Below are 23,053 nucleotides of genomic sequence, written 5' to 3' on the forward strand. Positions count from 1 at the left end.
TTACTGTAAAGAGACATAAAATGGCCAAAAGAGACACAAAACAACTAAAAAGAGACACAAAACAACTAAAACAGACAGCAACCAAAAAGAGACAAAAACAACCACAAAGAGACACAAAAACACCACTAAAAAGTGACAATAAATCACCAAAAAAAGACATAAATTTACTGTAAAGCTTCACAAAACAACTAAAAAGAGGCATCAAATGACCTAAAAGAGACACAAAATTACTGTAAAGAGACACATAATGGCCAAATGAGACACAAAACAACTAAAAAGAGACAACAAATGACTAAAAAGAGACAACAAATGGCCAAAAGAGCCACAAAACAACTAAAAAGAGACAGCAAATGACCACAAAGACACACAAAACAACCACAAAGAGACAAGAAATGACCTAAAAGAGACACAAAATTACTGTAAAGAAACACAAAATGGCCAAAAGAGACAAAAAACTAAAAAGAGACAACAAACAACCAAAAAGAGACAAGTGGCCAAAAGAGACACAAAATAACTAAAAACAGACAGCAAATGACCTAAAAGAAACAACAAATGATCACAAAGAGACACAAAACAACCACAATCAGACAACAAACGACCAAAAAGAGACACTAAATTACTGTATAGAGACATAAAATGATCAGAAGTGAGTGTGTCTGTTTCAGTTCCCCTCATGTCTCTGGTGTAAACCCATCAGCTGTGTGACCAATCTGACTTTACATGGAGGCGTATTTATGAGCGGCGCTGAGACGCTGCTGTCAGGCTGCTGTCAGACGTCTGCCGCTCATGAATCGGCGGCGGGTCTAATTGAGCGTCCTGAGATGAGCCGGACAGAATGAGTTCACCGTCTTCAGGCCGACCGCCGGGCCGTGACAGTCTCCCATCACTGCTGCTTCTCCCAGCCGTGACCTCTGACCCCCCTCCTCCTCGCCGTCGTCTCTCCAGGCCGAGGCGAGCGGCGATCTGTCAGTGAGTCAGCCTGTCGGTGAAGCCCATGATGCCTGCCGACCTTCTGCTCAGCAGGCCGTAACCCACAGCCCAGCAACAACTGTCAAGGATGATCGGACGAGCATGGAGGCCCTTCTCCCCTCTTATTGTAATATAGGCAGATTTCCCCCCGAACATCCCCTGTCACGACTTTTATTCGCTGTATTCAGATGAGAGCCGCTGAGGGGGGCAGGCCAGAGTCTGGAATCACAGTTCTGTCAGTTTAATCTGAATATATACAGACGTCTGACACGACACCAGCACACATCTGTTAGATCACCATTACTGTGGGATTACTGAGGGATCGACTGGGCCCGAGGTGTCAACAGTTTCCTGTATCAGACTTTAAAACGGCAACAAACTGATTCAAAATAAACACAAAGACATGCAGAACACCCAGAGAGTTACATAAAAATACACCAAGCAAGCAAAAATGAACGCTAATCAGTACAAAATCACTACTCAGACACACAGAACAACCACAAAATGACATTAGAAAGACGCAAAAAGACCAAAAAGTGACATAAAATGACCATAAATAGACACAAAACGACCATAAAAAGACACAGAATGGCTACAAAGAGGCACAAAATAGCTATAGACACAAAATGACCATAAAAAGACACAAAATTACCATAAAGAGAAACAAAATGATAATAAAGAAAAGCACACGGACTACAAAGTGACATTAAAAACACTAAATGACTATAAAAAGACTCCAAATGACAATAAAAATACAGAAAATGGCCACAAACAGACACAAAATTACAAAAAAAGACTCAAAATGGCCACGAAGAGGCAAAAAATAGCTATAAAAAGACAAAAAAATTACCAAAAAGAGACACAAAATGACAATAAAAATGCACAAAATGTCCACAAAGAGGCACTAAATAACCATAAAGAGACACAAAATGACCACAAAGAGACACAAAATGACCAAAAAGAGACACAAAATGACAAATAGACACAAATTGACAATAAAGAAAAGAACACGGACCACAAAGTGACATTAAAAACATTAAATGACCATAATAAGACACTAAATGACCAGAACGAGGCACAAAATAACAATAAAAAGATAGAAAATGGCCACAAACAGACAAAAAATTACAAAAAAAGACACAAAATGGACACGAATAGGTACAAAAAAACGATAAAAATTCACAAAATGACCAAAAAGAGACACAAAATGACAATAAAGAAATGCACAGGGACCACAAAGGAACATTAAAAAAACACTAAATGACCATAAAAAGATAAAAAATGACCAAAAACAGACACAAAATGACCACAGAACCACAAAATGTTGACAGATAAACACTACCTGACCCCAAAATTAATACAAATCAACACAAAACCTCTCTGAAGACACACATAACAATTATAAAGAGAATCAAAATAACCATGCACAGACACAAAACTACTAGAGCAACAAAAAAATAACCATGAAGTGACATAAAATAACGAGAAAAAGACACAAAACAACCACAGAAACAAAAAATGATGACAAAGAAACACGACGACCACAAAATGGCATTTAAAAAAAAAAAATTTAGCAAAATTACTAAGACACACAGAACAACTAAAAGGAGACACAAAATAACTGTAAAGAGACATAAAATGATCGAGTGACAAAAGATGACAACAAAGAAACACAAAACAACCACAAATAGATTAAAAATGACCCCAAAAGAAATCAAATCAGCCAGAGCAACACAAAACAACCATAAATTACACAGTACAACACAAAAGGGATACAATGAGACAAAAAAACAATGCAGAACAACCACAAAGAGACTCAAACTGACCACAAAAATACACAAAACAACCATAACGTAACCTTAAAGAATACAAAAAGACACAAATTTACAGCAGACAAACAGGTTGGAAACCATGCCATTTAAGCAGCACTTTTCAAAACCAAGAAAATACCAGAACTTCACAGTAAAATCATTTAAAACAGAGGAATAACAACACAGTTAAACATTACAACAGGAAGTTAAACTGTGTAGAGTCTGTGACGCTGTTGAGTGAATCTCCAGATGTGACACTAGGTGGCAGCTGGTCGACACGTCTGAGCAGCTGATCAGATCCTCCAACTGCTGTGTTACAGTAATGAAGGACAAGAACCAGTTCATCTCTCTGGTAATCAGACAACACACATGGAAAAACAGCAGAGTTGTTGTTGGTTGAAAAACATTTAATGACCAGTTTGGGACTGAATTCCAATTTATGTTGTCCAGCTAAAATAAAAAAGATACAAGCGAAAAGAATAAACAGAATCAATACGCAGAGAGGGATAAGTGACCTCGGATATATAAATAAACATGCACAAATTTAAAACCAAGCAATTCAGAGAGTAGAAATAAAAACATTAAATCACAAATAGACACAAAATGACCACAGATATACAAAAAAGAACCAAAAGAAACACAGAGGGGCTACAATAGGATGGAAAAATTAACCAAAAAGGACACAAAAAACACCAAAACAGATGCAAAATGAGCAGAAAAAGAAAAAAGAGCAAAGAAAAAGCCACAAAAAACACTCAAAATGGCAGAAAACAACCACAAAAACACAAGAAACAAAAAAAGACGACAATAAGATCTGTATAAAAATACCAAATATACACCAAAACACACAAAACCACCAAACGAGATGCAAAACCAGAAGAAAAAGTAAAAAATTAACTAAAACAGACCTGAATTAATCACAACGACACAAAATGATGGCAAAAGACATCAAAATAACTAAATAGACACAAAACAATCACAAAGACCAATCGGACAAAAAATGACCACAAAGATACACAAAAAGACCACAAACCACAAAGAGACAAAAATTAACCAAAATATACACAAAACTGCTATAAAAATTCCAAAATAAACACCAAAACACACAAAACCTCCACAAAGACACATAAAACCACCAAAACAGACACAAATACAAAAACTAAAACAGATACAAAACAACCAATAGAGACATAAAATGACCAGATTTGACTCAAAACCACCACAAAGAGATGCAAAACGAGCAGAAAAAGAGAAAAGAACAAAGAAAAAGACACAAAAAACACTCAAAATGACAAAAAACGACAAAAACAGAAAAGAGATAAAAAAACAAAAAATGACGATAAGATAAAAAAGAAGATAAAAAGACATAAAAAAAAATGTAAAATTTGGCTTCCACCCCTGTTAAAGTAGCCTCCCTGTGCAGTGATACTCTGCTCCCAGTGCTCCTGCAACTTTTGTATCTCAATGGAGGGCGTGTTTTTAAACATGTCATACAATGCTTGTAATTATTTGAGTGTCAAGACAGTGATACGTCAGCTTAAATTTCAGCTAAAGAAACACAAAATGTAAAGATGGAGAAGCAAAACAACCAATGAGACCAGAAAAAAAGACAAAAACTGACAGAAAAATCACCAAAACAGGCACAAAAAAGAAACCAACTGAGACAGAAAATTACCACAAAGAGACAATAAAAGAATCGACAGAGACACAAAAGACCACAAATAGACAGAAAATGCCAACAAAGAGACCCAAAATGACCACAAAAAGTCAGAAAACAACCACAAAGAGACAAAAAAGAACTAAAGGGACACAAAAAGACCACAGAGACTGAAAATGACACAAAAGAGATACAAAGCAACCACAAAAAGTTAGAAAACAACTAGAAAAAGAAAAAAACAACCACAAAGAGACAAAAATTGACCACAAAGAGCCAAAACGAGCACAAAATGTCACTAAACAACCACAGACACAAAACAACCACAGAGACAAACAACCCTAAAAGTATACAAAATGACCACAAAGATACACACAAAGATCACAAATAGACAGAAAATGACCACAAAAAGTCACAAAACAATCATAAATAGACACAAAACAACCACAAAGAGACTAAAAAGAACCAAGGGGACACAAAATGACCCCAGAGAGACACAAAATAACCACAAGTAGACACAAAACAATAACAAAGACAAAAAAAAACGGTACACAACATGACCACAAAGATATACAAAGCAACCACAAAAAGTTGCAAACCAACTAGAAAAAGACACAAAACCACCACAAAGAGACAGAAAACAGCAAAAGGAAAACAAACTGACCATAAAATTACTTAAAACTGTTCTTTATCCAGAAGCAGCTTCAGGTGGAAAACCTCTTGCAGCTTTTCAAACTGTATTATTTAGTGTTTTTACAACATTTGTCGTAGTATTTTGTGTTGTTTTAGCATCCAGATTCAATGTTCTCCGTGTCAGTGTGGAGTCCTGATTAAATAAAGATTCACTGGAGTGTTTAGTCTGCAGCTCAGGTCTGGGATTGTTGCACTGGATCAGAGGAAACACTGGAGCTGCTCATTAATTATGTTGAAGCTTATGAAAATTTCATCAATCCGGAGAGTTTTGGGGGTTTGGAGGAGCGTTGGGGAACAGCTGGTCCTGTCAGAGGCCACTTCTGGTGGACAGGTGGGGGGTCAGAGGGAGGGAACAGGACGATCAGTTTAAACAATTTTCCTGTATTTCCATCCAGTATAAAATTTCGGTCTTCAAAAGAAACATTATGTATTTTAGGGAGAAAAACTGTTATTTTACAGATTTTCCTGTGTTTTGTTAAATTACAGCTAATAACTGGCATCAAAATGTGACTCCAGGTTCATTAAGACAACTGTTGGACACCAAGATTACACATCAGTTCAGATCCTCCTCTGAAACTTAAAACATCCACAGTATGAAGGTAAAAGTTTGCATGACTTCATTAAATAAACTGAGATTACTGGACATAAAACCAGTTGATTCTGAGCAGGTCAGGTGTTTGTTTTTCTTATTTAAATGGAATAAATGATGATGAGTTCGTCCATCCTGTTCCTGTCCAGGTGAAGACGCCCCTCAGGACCTCCCTCTGAGGACATGTGACCTTGGTTGTCGTGGGCGACCTCCTGCGACAGACGTGTAAACAGGTGCAGCCGTGGTTTCCTGTGACAGGTGATCGCTGCTGGCAGCGCCGCCGAGCCAATTAGAGCCCAGAGCTGATGGCGCCATTTGGTGGCGGTTACCACGACAACGCTATGACTGCAGCAGGAAAACTGAGGTTCCTGTTGGACGGAAAATATTTAGTTTATGATAATCAGACTCATATGATCCAAGCTGAAGGTCTGCAGGGAGACTTTTACCTCCATTAGACAGAAGCAGAGATAATATACAGTAAATGAAGTAGTTTTACACTCTGGTGGTGATATTTAGTGAAGTAAACCTCTGAGTACAACACACACTGTAAAATATTAACAGCTGACTGTAATATCTGGAACAATTTACTTATATTTTACCAATTTTGCCTGTTTTGCTAAATTACAGATAACTAATAAATTCACAGAAAAAAAAATTTTACATGTTAACCTTAAATATTAACGTGTGTGTGTTTTTTTTGATGATCATTTGTAAAATTAGAGTATTTTTTACTGTATTTAATTCAACAATTTTCTTGATTTATTTACTTTAGCAATTTTTGTTTTCGAATTTTAATATGTTGCACAAATATTTACCATTATTTAAAAGAAAAATTATCTATAATTACCCATATTAAGGATACAATTTCTTTCACAGATTTTCTCTGTTTTGTGAAATTACTAATAACTAAAACATTAATATACACATGTGTGTATATGATTTTTGAGCATGAAATATAACTATTTTTACTGTATTTAAATCAACAGTTTTATTTATTTATGTTTTACAATTTTTTCATTTGCATATTGAATATTTTTCACAAATATTTGTCATTATTTAAAAGGATGATGATCTGTAATAAAGACTGAAAACAGGTTCACGGTTATTTTACAGATTTTCCCTGTTTTGGTATATTACTGATAATATCTAGTAAAATTGCAAAAAATAAAGTATTCATTTACACATTAATTCTAAAGAAAGAAAAACAGGCAACGCTGTAAATACTGTTCCGATTTTTCTAAAACTTAATTTTTGCAAACAATATTCTTTCGCTAAGTGTAAATTTACACAGTTTTACTGTATTTACATCCACTTAAAACAGCATTTTTTCACAGTAATTTGCTGTAATTCTCATAGTTTTTCTTTCTTTATTTTTAGATGACATCTCTGGAATCACTGCTGTAAACTTAATAAATAATCAGGACGTGTAACAACCTGAACTTTACTCTCACTCAGCAGTGGTTCTGTGGTTCAGAGTGAGTTTTATTCTATTTTTCTGCATGTTTCTGTGTAAATCGTCGTCCTGTCATCAGACTAAAGGTGTAAATCCTCAGAAGCCTGCAGCTGGACTCTGCAGGTTCATGTGGGTTGACGTTGGATCAGTCGGTCAGTCTGCCATCTGTCTGCAGCAACGCTCTGATTTTCTGTAATTACGCTGCCGTGACTCAGCCGACCTCCGCTAACTGAAAGTAATCAGCTCAGATTCAACTAATGATGGGACTCTGATGAGCTTCAGACTCGACGCTCCGCCTGTCGTACTTTTCTTCAGCTGCAAAATCTCAGATCTGTGGTTCAGAAAGGTCTGCAGACTTTTAGAAGAGAACTCCTGTCTCATTTTCACCCACTGTGGGCTCATTTTTCTCTGCAATGTTCAGTCCTGTTCAATTACCATTTTTCAATCCTTACTTGACAGATGCTTTTCCTTTCAAATAACAGCAAGTATCTTTAAATTCTATACAGTACGAAACAGTTGAATTAGATTATTTAGATTACAATAAACAGAAAATTCTAGACTCTAGAATGTGGAAAAATATCATATTAGATATATTTTTTACAAACTTTTTCCCTCTACTCTACTCATCATCCTTAGAAAGATGTTTCACCATGCTGAATGTATCGCCAACAACTAGCTCCTCTGTTCACTGTTTCTGAGTCATGCTGCATTTATCTTATTGATCCAGTAGCTTTGATTTTCCTCTCAGACTAAAATTGCACAACATAATTATAAATGTGATCAAAATAACATAAAACTAGTCCAAAATTACACAAAAATTAACCCAAAACTGTCCAGAATTATTTCAAACTTGTTTGAAATGGCTCAAAATGTGTTTAAAATGAGAGTTTCCAAGTCATTATGGACAATTTGAGTCATTTTGGACAAGATTTTTTATAATTTCTGACATTTTTTAGTCCAATTTTGACTCGCTTTTCATCATCAGTAGAAAGATGTTTCTCCATGCTGAATGTATTTTCCAACAACCTGCTCCTCTGTTCACTGTTTCTGAGTCATTCTGCATTTATTTTATTGATCCAGTCGGTTTGATTTTCCTCTCAGTCTCTCTTGTCGCCTCAGATTCATGTCTTTTTTGTAATTTTGTCTCATTTGTGTTGTTTTATTTCTGTTTTTTTGTTGTTTTGTGTCTCGTTTTTTCTCAGTTTCTGTCTTGTTTTTGTTGTTTTGCTTTTCGTTTTTGCCATTTTTTCTTCCTTTTCAGTGCCACTGGTAGGTTTAAATATGCACATGTTTAAATAAACATAGCTACATTTTTTGGTTTGCACCTTAAAAAAATTTGGTGCACACAGTCTTGTGCCATTCAATCTTAAATTACAGAATAAAGTTATAAAGCTGCTATCAGTGTTAAATCACTAACATAGAAATCAAATACGGATTCTAATGAAAGCTTTCATGATCTGAGCCTCCACGATGACAATCAGGCTGCAAATAATGATTATTTTCCTTGTTGAATAATGTCTTGACGGGTTGTTTGGTCCATAAAGTGTCAAAAAAATGTTGCCCAAGATGATAAATGTCTTGTTTTGTCTGCAACCAAACAACATTTTTGGACAATAAAGTCACAGCACTGTGTTTTTAAAAGCTGATATTTGATTCGCAACCAAGTTTAAAGAGATAATAAACATGCTGAAACTAAATTAACCATTGTTTTCATCATTAATTATGTTCACAGTTTACTTCCTATTCAGCTTCCTGTCATAGAAGAGGACAGAAACTAGAAAATATTCATATTTACAAAGCCAAAGTCACAGAATTTGTAGGTTTTTAGATTTAAAAGTGACTCAAACTGATTAATTGAGGATCAAAATAGTTTTATTGAGTTATTAGGAGTCAAAACTAGATTCTTGATGAAAGTTTCTGAGCTCTAATTCATCATTAACCCTCAAATCAAAATTAAACGTTCTGTTAGTTGTAAATGCATCAACTTAAAGATGTTATTTCTGTAAGTTTTGGTCGGAAATGGTGTAAATGTGGTTCATCATCTCACATTATGTGTTTTAAATGCTCATTTACAGTCTGCTGGAGTCTTCAGGGCTTCAAAGTGACCGTCTGGCCCAGAAAAATGGAAGCTAAGTGAAGATTTTAACACGTCGATGTCTAAAACTGTGACAGTCGGAGCCGCGGTGACACAAATGTGTCGCCGTCGTGAAAACACAAACCTTCGAGATCACGCCGAGGGTTCTGAATCCTCCCAAAACAACCACAACACAACAGACGTTCTGTCATTTCAGCAAGTAACCGAGGAAACTATTTTACCTTTCAAGTTGGGAGAAGAAGTCGGCGGGTTACTCTCACTTCTAAACTCTAATCTGCTTTCAAGATCGCAGTCGAACTCCTCAAAGACGAGCTGCAGCTGAAACGGTGTTTAATCTGCTCCTCTGGGGATCAGGGAGGAGCGTTTTAGCGACGACGAAGGTGTCAATTAAAGGAAGAAACTTCAAAATGGAGGCGATTAAACTTTGAGATCTGTTAAAACGCTCCCCGCTGAATTGTCTTCTCCGTGAAAAAAGGTCGCCGGAGTGCAGCGGCTTCGTTCTGCGTCGTGCAATCAGGACAGACAAGTGGTGTTTATTTACCGCCACTGTCAACATGAAGCCGCCATGTTTTTGTCAGGCTGCTTTTAAAACACGATGTCAGGAAACAGACAGACGGACGGACTCGGCTGTAATTATCTCCACTGCTTTGTCGGGTTACAAACTTGTTTACCGACTCTGTTGGACCGATAAAGTCTGAACACTGTGTTTAAAGGCTATTTGCTTCACAGTCGGACATAAAGAGACAATAAACACGTTGGTCATCAATATTTATGTTCTCAGTTTACTGATTATCTCTTCCACTATGCAAAAACAACAAATTAACCCTGTAGAGCCTTTTGTTTTATACATGAGATTATAAAGCCTCAACTAGACCTCCTGAAAAACCTCTAATACACAGCATTTGATAATACAGGGGGTCTTTCACTTATGTTGGAGTTCTGTTCCTACGGATCGACTTAAGTTGATTTTCGGCTTAAGTCAGAACACCAGCAAAAATGTAAACAAAGTCGTTTCGTTCATCGCAATATCAATCAGTTCTTTGGAAAAGTCATGAATACCACACAATCCAAGGTGGCGCACAACCAGCGAATGTAAACGACGTATTCGTTCACTCTGCTCACCAACTAATTCCACGTAACCAGTTCAGACTTAACGATGAAACGTGTACGTCGTAAACCGAGGACCTGCCTATAAACATGAACGACGTAATGATGAATCGTCGTAGGTCGAGGACGTCGTAGACCGAGGACCCCCCTGTAGTTTTAATAATTTTAGGTTTAACGCATAAAGTACTTTATACACATATAATACTGCCACCACCATGCTCGACAGTACATCTCATGCTCTTGGGGTTAAAGGCCTCACCTTCTCTCAATTAAACATATTTATGGTCAGTATGGCAAAACCGTTAAATTTTTCTTTTTAATCTGAATACAGTAATTCAGATCAGTGAGGTGCTGCTTCTAGAGGATCAGCTTCCTTCTTGAACTAAGACTAAGCTAGCTGCGATTCATCAAAGTCTTTCATGCTTGATGGTAGGTTTGGTGTTCTTGGAGCTAAAGGCCTCATGTTCTCTTAACTAAACATATTTATGGTCATTGTGGCAAAATAACTCATTTTTTTTATTTCCAACTAACCAAAGAAATCCAAAGCTATGAAGTGTTGATTCTAGAGGAACAACTTCCTTCTTGCCTTAAGACTAAACCAGCTGTAATTTGTAAAAGAGCCAACCTTCTAGCAGATAATTTTAGGTTTTCCTGAAAAATATGGAGGTAATCCTCCTTTTATTCAGTATATTTACTTTGTGTTCACTGACAGCAAAACAGCCCCAGAGCATGATACTGCCACCACCGTGCATGGCAGTATCTCACAATGACACAGAAATCTTTAACAAAATCTAAATCTAAACACTTGGTCCTTGTGTCATTTCTGACCTTCCCTAAAAATTTCAACCAAATCCGTTAGTCTGTTTTTGAGTAATGTTGCTAAGAGACAGACAGCCAGACAAACGTACGCCAATCGTCACATAACTCCACCATTCCTTGGCGGAGTAAAAACTGTTTTCATTTTATTGTTCACTGAGTGCAGCTTAATTGTAATGACACTTTTATTGTGGTAAAAATAACAACTACTCTGTTTTGCTTCTTTTATTCATTAATTGTTAAATTCTTTGCTACTGATCATTTATTTATCAGCAGTAAAAGTAGTATTAATGTTTGTGTATAGATCGATTGATTAATAATTCACCATTACATCTACGACATATTAAAACACAGGTCTGATTTTTCCTGCATTGAATCTCTTTATCCTGCTGGTTTCTGAGGAGTTTCACTGTAATAATCCGGAGCCTTCAGAGGGTCGATCACCTCATTAGAGAGTAAATGTGTCACCAGCAGCGTCTTTGTTTCCTCTCCTGTGTTGTTGTGTTTCTTTGTTGTCACACAGTTTTCAGCGGCACGTGGATAATAAAGCGTTACATCCTGATAAACATCTCCGCTTTCTTCAGCCTCCTTCAGGCTTCACTCAGCTGTCGCTAATTATTTAGATCATATCAGGGCTTCAAGATGGACATTTTTCACACACGAATGCTGGATTTAGAGTTTCTGCTCTTTATTCTGTTCAGTCTTTTCATTGATAAAATAGAAGAAAACAGGTTTGGGTTTGGAAACGTTTCTGTCACATCTCAATTTAGTCTCCAATACATCTTGAATCGCACACTGGAACTAATTTATTAATGTTTTAGTCAATTAAAAACAGTGAAACCTATCACTATTTTACTAATATTTGCCATGTATTAAGGGTTGAAAAATGGTAAATCCTTTATCTAACTGTTTTTTTTTTTGTTTTTTTTTTGGCTTTTTTCCCCTAAAATTACAGATATTTGTTGTGAAACAACAGAAAAAAATGCAATCGAATTAATTAAAATTTTGGTTGTAAAAGAAAAGTATTTTACATTAAAAATATTGTAAGTTAATTAACTACTATTTTGAAAAATACAGATTTTTTGCTATTTACAGTATTGGTCTGTTTTTTAAGTTAACATTAATACTTCTGCTTGTGATTTTAACAGTTATTAGCTGTAATCTGTAAAACAGTTATTAAAGGAGTTGTTAAATTTTTATTTACAGTGTATTACACTAAATTTCACGAGTTTTATTGTATTAAAATATACAAAAAATATCATTATTTTAAAGATATTAGTTGGTAATTGGAAACAAATCTATATTAATTACTGAAAAATGGTAAATAATTTTTTAATTGTAATTTTTGCAGATTTTTCCTGTTTGTTTAACTTAAAAAATAATTTACTCATTAATTATTAAAAATATAAAGATATTTTTGTCTCCTTATTATTCTCTTTTTCTAAAAAAGAAGGGAAAAATCTGTAAAATAGCAGTTCAAAAAAATACATTACTTACTCCTTAATATATGTATTTTTTCTTTCAAATGACAGCAAATACACATAAAATAAAGATCTAAATTAAAATTTCAAAAAATTAAAAATGGATTTTTTATTTACTATTTTAAATACATTCAAAACTGTCACTTTAATGTCAATTAAAAAAATACTATTCCTAAAAATACAGATTTTTCATGTGGATTTTGAAATTTTTTTGTTTTTTTTGTGTTTTGTTTTTTACAATTAATATGTCTATTTTTTTTCTGTGATTTTATCAAGTGTTAACAAAATAGTAGAAAATCTGTAAAATTTGAGTAAATAGTAATTAAAAAATAAAAAATTACAGGTAAAAACTGTTAAAATATTTGTGTTTAACAGTGTTTCTGTAGTCCTGGTTGTTCTGTTTCCATAGAGGTTCAGGACTTCATACTGCAGAGAAAAATAAACCCGCAGTGAATAAAAACGTGACAGGAGGTTAAAAAAAAAAAAACAGTTCAAGGCATTAAATGGAGAAATTAGGTCTGAAACAGCTGCAGCAAAATCTCTAATTCCGCCTTAAAAAACAAAGATCTGATGGAGGCAGAAACAGAAAAACAAGAGAACAGAGTTCAGTTTGTCCAGATGTGCAGATTAACTGGGATTATTGTCGTCCAGCTGCCGGTGAACATGAACTGGTCTATCCAGCTGCTATAAATACCCCTCAGCCCTCCTGTAATTGCCCCGCTGCCCCCCAGCTCTAAACCTTGACACCCTCCGCCTGTAGCCGTCCTCAGATTGCAGCCGACAGCGTGGAGAGGCGTCTGATGGCTGTGTAATGGCTGCTGATGACTGACTGCACGGCTGGACGAGCGTGTAATCTGACTCCATTAATTAAAGCTCACAGCTCAAGTCTGTGTGTGTGTGTGTGTGTGTGTGTGTGTGTGTGTGTGTGTGTGTGTGTCCCAACAAAACATCTGCACATTCACTGGGTTCATTACCAGTTCTCCCAGTACACCAGCACCAGTTCAACAATCACAACAACAACAGAGTCACAAACTGATACTGGCCACTGGTTCATTTGTAGCTTTTTGTGATGTTTTTGTGTCTCTTTGGGGTGCTTTTTCGTTGCTTTGTAATTATTTTTGCCTCGTTATGGTGGTTTTGTGGTGGTTTTGCGTCGCTTCGTGGTGGTTTTGCGTCTCTTTGTGGTGATTTTGTGTGACTTTGTGGTGGTTTTGTGTCACTTTGTGGTGGTTTTGTGTCTTCTTGTGGTTTTGTGTCCTTTGATATTGGTTTGCTGTCTGTTTGTGGTGCTTTTGTATCTCTTTGTGATGGTTTGTGTCTTAATGTCTGTCAGTGGTTTTGTGTCTCTTTCTGGTATTTTTGTTGTTGCTTCGTAGTTATTTTGTGCCTTGTGAGGTGGTTTTGTGGTGTTTGGTGTCTCTTTATGATGTTTTTGTGACTGTTTATGGTTATTTTCTGTCTCTTTGACATATTTTTATGTGTTGTGTCTTTTCTTGGTTCTTTTGTGTCTTATTGTGTCTCTTTGTGGTGATTTTGTGCCTCTTTATGGTGGTTGTGTGTCTCTTTGTGGTGATTTTATGTCTATTTGTGTCTCTTTTTGCGGAGGTTTTATGCCTCTTTATGGTGGTATAATATCTCATGGTACTGTTTTGTTGCTTTGTAGTTATTTTGTGTCTCGTTAGATGGTTTTGAGGTCCTTGGTGTGGTTTAGTGTCTAGTATCTCCTTCTAGTTCTTTTGTTGCCTATTTGAGGTGGTTTTGCCTCTTTTAAATGTCTCTTTGTTGTGATTTCATGCCTCTTTATGGTGGTTTTGTGACTTTCTTGCAGTTTTGTGTCTCTTTGTGGTTGTTTAGTGTCTCTTGTGACTCTGATGTGTTTCTGAGGACAGTGTTTGTCTCTGTTGGACATGTTGTTTTGGAATAAAATGACTTATTTCTCCTCTGAAGCAGAAGAAGACAAACATGTTCATCCTGAGTTGTTTTCCAGCCTTAAGTCCGTCTCCTCGGCTGTAATTAAAATGCGACGAGGCTGCAGCTTTGATAACAGTTATCAGTTTGGAGTTACTTTAGCTATTGATTTGATTAAGAGGCTTATACATTGTTTAATGAGTTTTCCACTCCACTGCTCTGCCTCTAATCAGGCTCTCTGCCAGCTCCTCTCTCTCTAGTTCCTGCTGTTTGTCTCAGTGTCTCTCGCCCTCATATGTGGAGGAATCAATGGAGCAGTTTACTCTCACTTTAAAAAGACTAATGCGCTCATTCTGCAAACTCATGATTGCATCGTTTGTGTGCTCAGATCAGATCGCTGTTCCAGGATTTGTCTTTTATTTAATGCCGTTTATTTGGCTCTCTGAGGACGACATGTCATTTAAATCCTGTCTGTCATTTAGCCGGATACACGAGCAGCATTAACACACTCATGACGGCTGTAAATATAAAATAAAAGGAGTGAAATACAGTTTTTATTGTGCTGTCTGTGGATTCTGCTGAACATGTTAACATCCATAAATGTGGGGGGAGACCAGCAGGTGAAGATGTCAGTGAGCCCACGTTACATCTCTAAGCCTCTTTAATGGTTTCTATAGAAAGATCTTCTTCATTCTTCAGAGCTGGCAGAGACTCTGACATCTGGATCTGATGACTTTGGTTCCATGAGAACATGAAATACAATGAAAGATTGAGGTTGTAAGTGCAAAGAGACCACAAGGAGACATGAAAGTTCTGCAATAAGACTCAAAATAACTACACAGAGACACAAAATCACCACAAAGAAGCCTAAATTGACCACAAAAATGAAACAGTGACCACAAAAAGGTTCAAAACAACCACAAAGAAATGCAAAATTATCACAAGCATACAAAACCACCATGAAGATGCAAAATGTTGGCCACAAATAGAAGAAAAAAATCACCACAAAGGGATGTAAAACAATCAAAACTACTACAGAGACACAAAATGGCCACAAAGAGACCCAAGATGACCACAGAGACAAAAATTTAGACATTTTGCTGCCAAATGACCACAAGGGAACGTAAAACAACCAAAGTTACTACGAGACACAAAATGACGACAGCGAAACACAAAATTACCACAAGAAGACACACAACTACAAAGAGACACAAAGTGACCACAAACATCAGCAAAATGACTACAGAGGGGCGAAAAACAACCCAAATTACTACAAAGAGACACAAAACAACCCAAATAACCCATGAAATGACCACAAAGATTCACCTGTCAGGACTTTATTTAACTCATAACTCATGAATCTGTGTATAAATTACATTCTCAGTGAGGACTGGGAGGTCTAAACCTACATATAATCATTAGGGGCCCCTCCTCGGCCCTCAGTGGCCCTCAGTCTCCTCCATGATTGACAATTACAGGCTCATATTTCTGGGGTCCGACTCCTCCGTCAGATAAATATGTCATGAATCATGGCGGCTCTCGGGGGAGTAATCTGTCCTCCTCACCAGGCCACCATTCATCATCGGCGGAGGAGGGAACGAAGCTGCTCGCCGCCAATAACCAGCATTAAAGAGGGAGATTGGCTGCTCCTCCTCCCCCCTGCCTCCCCCCATCCAGTGGGGAAGATAACTGGGTTTGATGTCGACGGCGTCCCTTTCTTCTCCCCGGCGGTGTCGGCCATTGTTAGCCTCCTGAGTTATTAGCAGCCTTCAGCGCCGCCGCTCCTCGCTGTCACTTTCGTTAGCCGCGGCTAGCTTGACAGTTGCAGAGTTAATTAGCCCCGCTAATGGGGAGCCGGTTGTTTGGCCGGATGTGACACGTGAGGTGTGTCGGCAGGGAAAACAAACAAATCAAGCATTTCATTAGCGGCCGCTGACAGCCGCTGTTTGTTTCTCGGCTGTGATGAACTTCTAACCGCATCTCCGCCGCCTCCACTTATTACTGCCACTACAAATAAAATCACACCTGCTCTGGACGGCGGCATTAATAATTTATGGCGGTAAAGGTAGCGATCAGCGGGGCGTGGAGGCTCGGCGCCGTGTGGCCGTCCTGATTATATCCATTGTCAGTTCCCGTCACTGGGCCGCTAACGAGAGCAGGGGAGGCCTCCAGATATTAGCCGCCCGTCGGGGGGGAGGCGGAGGAGTAATTAGACGGCGGAGGTGGTGACAGGAAGTGAGCGAGGCGGCGTGTTAACAGCTCCGGACCAGCCGTGTTCAGCTCACCTGACTAACATCAGTGTCAGGATGACTGATTATTCACGTCTTTGGTTCCAGTTCGTCCACCTGAATGTGTCCAGAGCAGCCTTAACCTCAGAAATGTTTAGGCGAAACTACAAAGAGCCACAAAATGACCAGATGGAAAGAATAAGCATCTGTTAAGAGATACTAAACAACAAGAAACAGACTGTAAAATTCCACATGAAGACCCAAAATGACCACAAAGAGACGCAAAACAACCACAGACACAGAAACTGACCAATAAGAGATGAAAAAGTACAACCAGAGAGACACTAAACAACTGCATAAAAACATAAAATGACCACAAAGAGATGCAAAATTTCTACAAAAAATGCAGAATGACTACAAGACGCAAACTGACCACAAAGACACACAAAACGACTCCAGAGAGACACAAAACGACCAAACGACATAAAATGACCACAAAGAGGTGCAAAATGACCAGATGAAAAGAAAAAGCATCTGTTAAGAGATACTAAACAACAAAAAACAGACTAAAATTCCACATAAAGACCCAAAATGACCACAGAGACACAAAACAACCACAGAGACAGAAACTGACTAATAAGAGATGAAAAGTACTCCAGAGGGACACTAAACAGCCGCATAAAGACATAAAATGATGACAAAGAGATGCAAAATGACTACAATAAATGCAGAATGACTACGAGACACAAATTCACCACAAAGACACACAAAACAACTCCAGAGACTCCAGAGAGAACTGCAGAGAGACAAAAAATGACCGCATAAAGACATAAAATGACCATAAAGAGTCTTAGTTTTGACCTCACATGACCTATGTGTGGCTAGCTAAAGCTAACTAGATGTAGCAGAAAAGCTAATGGCACCAGCTGCATTGGGACACTCGTCTTTAATTTTTTTATCCCTGTAAGTTGCTGCTCAGTAAAAACACAAAGTGATAAATACAGGCCCTGTTTGTGTAAAAGCATTCTAAAAGCTGCCATCTGGAGCTAATTTGTGTCGTCGGTGAACCTCAGTGGACGTCTATCCTCCACCTGCCATCACTCCTCCTCAGTAATTCCTTTATTCTCACATTTCCTCACACCTTGCCTCCCTAAATAGCCGCCCTCTCTGCCGCCTCCATCGATAAATCAGAGCTCGTCTTTGTCTTTTCTCATCGCCTCTGCCTCGCTGCGATAACCGTCCGAGCCGGCCGTCGCTCTGAGCCAAACGCCGCCTTCCTGCCTCCATCTTCATTGTGTTCAGGTGTTTTTTTTTCCCTGTTTGGCCCCAGAAGGCCTCGACGAGCTGCCAGAGCAGGAAGCAAACGAAGGCTGTGTCTTTATTCCTGTTAGATAAAGAGAGACGAGCCGACAGGACGCTTCATTGTGTTTGATATTTGAGCTCCGCGTTGTTTATCTCCTCTGATTAATTAGCAGTCAGATTGATTTAGCGGCGTGACAGCGGGTCTGTCTCCATTTAAAAAGACTCGTCACTCATTACTGTAAGAGGTTAATATGTTTGTGTCACATTTCAACAGGAGAAGATCCACAGTAACACAAATCTAACATTAAAGGATCATTCTGCTGTATTTAAACCTGATGTATTTACCATTAATGTGTCTCTGTGGATCATGTTAACTTTGTATTATCCACCTTCTGTCGTAGAGATTCAGATAAACAGTATAAATATCAGAATAATCTTGTGTTGTAGGTCTGACTAAAAGGAAACAGACACATGGATAATACTTTACCGCAGATACTTCATGAAGCAGGTTAAATTTACTATTTATAATATTTACTTTCAAGTACTTTCAAGGCACATTAAACAGCAACTTAAATTCACTTTAATAAAAACTTAAATAATAAATAATCAAGGTTTAAATATGCCCTAACTGTGCTTTAAATAAGGTTTAAATATGCCTTAAATGTGCATTAAATAAGGTGGAAATATCTCCTTAATGTGCTTTAAGTAAAATTAAAATATGCCTTAAATAAAGTATAATATATGCCATAAGTAAGGCTTAAATTTGTTTTAAATGTAAATACGTCTTAAATATGTCTTAAATGGGGTTTTAAAATATACCTCAAATAAAGTTGAAATATGCATCAAATATAATATTCATATACTTGAAATACACTTTAAGTGAGTCTTACATGCACTTGAAGTATGTCTGTAATAAGTTTTATATAGATCTTGAATTTGCTTTAAGGAAGAGAAATGTTAAATCCATCTTTAATATGCTTTAATTAAGCTTAAAACACGCTAATACACCCTAAATGCCTTAAATAAACCAGAAATATGCTTTAACTTATCTTTACTGCTGATGCTTGAACCCGAAGCTGAGAAAACTTAAACTCTGTTATTGTGTGTGTACGTTGTCTAATAGTGAGTCTGCAGGTTAAATAAAGGAAACTTCTGCTGTTTTTTCTACACATTGTTCTTTTTGAAACCACAAAATGAAAAGAGTGAAGCTCCAACAAACTTCTGATGTCCTGATAACAGTCCATGTCTGAGCCAGAGGAAGAATCAGCATTAATATTCAGCTGTTTGTGTTTTTATTATCTCCCATCTCTCTCTCTGAGATGTTTTGACGCCAGGAGCTTCGTCCACTGACCCGACCGAGGCCCGACATCCTCCACGCTCAGCTCAGTCCAACATGCTCCTCTGTTTTCCTGATCATTACTCAGATTCCGCTAATCATCTGCAGACTGGGCAGATCTGTTGGTTAACTGCTCCAGAGTGACGCTAGGAAGCAGCGTTATGAAGCCACCAGTCTATAAATCAGACCAGGGATAATTTAGCAGTGAGAGGCGGTGAGGTGGAGCCACTGGAGTCGCTCCGCCTGACATTTTAACGAGTGGAAACGAGCCTTCAGACGCATTAATCTAAACAGTAAATAACAGCCCGATGCCACATGATGACAACACCGCCACCGTGCTACATTAGCTGCTGCTGCTGGAGCTGATTCTGGACCAGTTAGATCTCTACCTCCATCAGGACCCTCCACTGTCTGCATACATTAGCTTAGACGGCTAACAGAGCCTTAAATACGTCTTTAATACACCTTAAATACGCCTCTAATACACCTTAGATGTGCCTTTATTACACCTTTAATATGCCCTAAAGACAGCTTTAATGTGCTGTAAAAACACCTTGAACACGTTCCGAATACACCTTAAAAACACCTTAGATATGCCTTAAATACACCTTCAATACACCTTTAATGCATCAAAAGTAAACTATAAATATACATTTACTATGCCTTAAATATGCCATCAATACCTTTAATAATAAACCTTTAATAAACCCTTGTTGAAATATGCCTTCAATATGCCTTAAATACACCTTTAATACATCTTAGATTTGCCTTAAATATACCTTTAATACGTCTTAAATATGCCTTAGATACACCTTTAATATGCCTTAAATACATGTTCGATACACCTTTAATATGCCTTAGATATGCCTTTATTACACTTTTAATATGCCCCAAAAACAGTTTTAATGTGCCGTAAGTACACCTTGAGCATGTTCCAAATACACCTAAAAACACCTTACATCTGCCATAAATATACCTTCAATACACCTACAATATGTCTGAAATACTCCTTAAATATGCCTTAAATACACCTTTAATACACGTTAGACATGCCTTAGATACACCTTTAGTATGCCTTAAATACACTTTAGATGCATCTTTGATACGCCTTCGATACACCTTATATATGCCTTAAATACATCTTAAATACACCTATGTTTTGCCTGAAATACACCTTAAATATGCCTTAAATACACCCTTTTAATACACCTTAGATTTGTCTTAAATACACCTTTAATATGCCTTAAATGCCCCCTTGGTATCCCTTAAACACATCTTAATCTCACCCTTGAGTTAGTTTTTGTTTTTTACCAGTCCGATGGCGAGTTTTAGCAATGAAAATTTATTCAAATGTGCACCAGCTAGTGTATGTTCCGTTTGACAATAAGTGTCTATTCTATTCTATTCTATTCTATTCTATTCTATTCTATTCTATTCTATTCTATTCTATTCTATTCTATTCTATTCTATTCTATTCTATTCTATTCTATTCTATTCTATTCTATTCTGTTCTATTCTATTCTATTCTATTCTATTCTATTCTATTCTATCAAACACATGTTTAGTATGATTTAAATATACCTTACAAACACCTAAAATATGCTTTCAATACACCGTAAATATTTAATGAATTCACCCTGAATAGTTCAAATGGTGGTTCAAATTGTCAAAGCCAAATTTTTGAGACAAAACATTAAACTTTTGAGATAAAAGTCAGATCTGAAAAATTTTCTTTTAAATAAGATTTAAATTTAAGTCAAACTATTAAAATTTTGAGATAAAGACTTAAAAATGGAAAGATTCCAGATTCTTCATGACATAAAACATCAAACTAAACCCTGAAAACTGCCAGTAAATGAACGGTAAGAATCCAGAGCAGGTGACGGAGGTTTAATATTTAAATGAGCAGCAGCCTGAAGCCGTTGGTCTATCAGCTCTGAGCATCTCCTCACTGCACTGATCCTCCACTAATCCTCTGAGCCATTGTTTCCTTTATCTCCTCTATCAGTCGCTAACATCGGCTGCGATAAGGCGACCGCAGAACAAAACACCACAGTCATTCTGATAAACAGTTCATGAAAGTCTGCTTCCCACCAAATATTCTCTTATTCTTCACGTCTAAGTGTCATTTTTAACTTCTTAGTTGGCTAATAATAATATAACATCTGGACGCTGATTCTGATGAAACTAAAGCCACATGTTCGGATTAATAGTGTAAATATGAAGCTGCAGCTAGCTTAGCTTAGCTTAGCATAAAAACTGGAATCCAAATGGGCTCCACATACGATAGATACGTAACTATTTATATTTTTACAAACTCTGAAGTCTCTGATCATCCTCTGTAGAAAGATGTTTCACCATGCTGAATGTATCTCCAACAACTTGCTCCTCTGTTCACTGTTTCTGAGTCATGATGCATTTATTTTATTCATCCAGTAGCTTTGATTTTCCTCTCAGTTGCTCTTGTCATCTCAGTTTTGTGTCTTATTTATCATTTTGCTGCGTTTGTGTCATTTTATTTCTCATTTGTTGATGTTTTATATCTTGTTTTTGTCATTTCGAGTTTAGTTTTTTCTCATTTTGTGCCTCATTTTGTTTTTGTTTCTCGTTTTTTCATTTTGTGTTCCTTTTATGTCATTTTGCGTCTTACTTTTGTTGTTTTGTGTCTTATTTATGTCATTTTGTGTCTCTCTGTGATTGTTTCGTCTCCCCATTCTATCGATATTTAACTATTTCCATGTTTCCAGCCTCTCCAGATTTTTTCAGTTTCATGTCTATTTTGTCTTTTTGTTGCGTTTGTGTTGTTTTATTTCTATTTTTTTGTCATTCTGTATCAGCTTTGTTCTTAGTGTGTATTGTTTTGTTTTGTGTTTTTATCTTTTGTTGTTTGTGTCAATTTGCATCTCATTTTTGTTGTTTTGTGTCTCTTTGTGGTCGTTTTGTGTCAACATTCTATAGATATTTAATCAAAATCATTTTATTCTACATATCCTACTTAAAAAATCACCAAAAATAAACAATTTGCTTCAACTAGATTCTGTAAAAAACTAAAAATTCTGCTCATTTCACTGCAACCACTAAGCCAATACTGACCCAGGTGTGATCAACAGTCCTGTGACAAAAATTCTGACAATTTTTATATTGAACTGCAGGCAGTGTTTCCACAGAGAGACTGAGTGTAAAATCAAAGCTACGGGATGAATAAAATAAATGCATCATGGCTCAGAAACAGTGAACAGAGGAGCAAGTTGTTGGAGATACATTCAGCATGGAGAAACATCTTTCTACTGATGATGAGCACAGTAGAGAGAAAAGTCTGTAGAGGTTGGAAACATGGAAATACTTAAATATTGATAGAATGTTGAGACAAAACCACCACAAAGAGACACTAAATGACAAAAATAAGACACAAAATGACATAAGAGGAAGACAAAATGACAAAAACACTAAACAAAACAGTAAAAACGAGACACAAACTGAGAAGAAACTAGACCCAAACTGATAAGATACAGAACAACACAAAAGCGACAAAATAACAAAAAAAGGACAAAAAACTTAGATGACAAGAGAGACTGAGAGGAAAATCAAAGCTACTTGATGAAACAAAAACA

Source organism: Amphiprion ocellaris, chromosome 3 (assembly GCF_022539595.1).
Source record: "Amphiprion ocellaris isolate individual 3 ecotype Okinawa chromosome 3, ASM2253959v1, whole genome shotgun sequence".
Classification (NCBI taxonomy): domain Eukaryota; kingdom Metazoa; phylum Chordata; class Actinopteri; family Pomacentridae; genus Amphiprion; species Amphiprion ocellaris.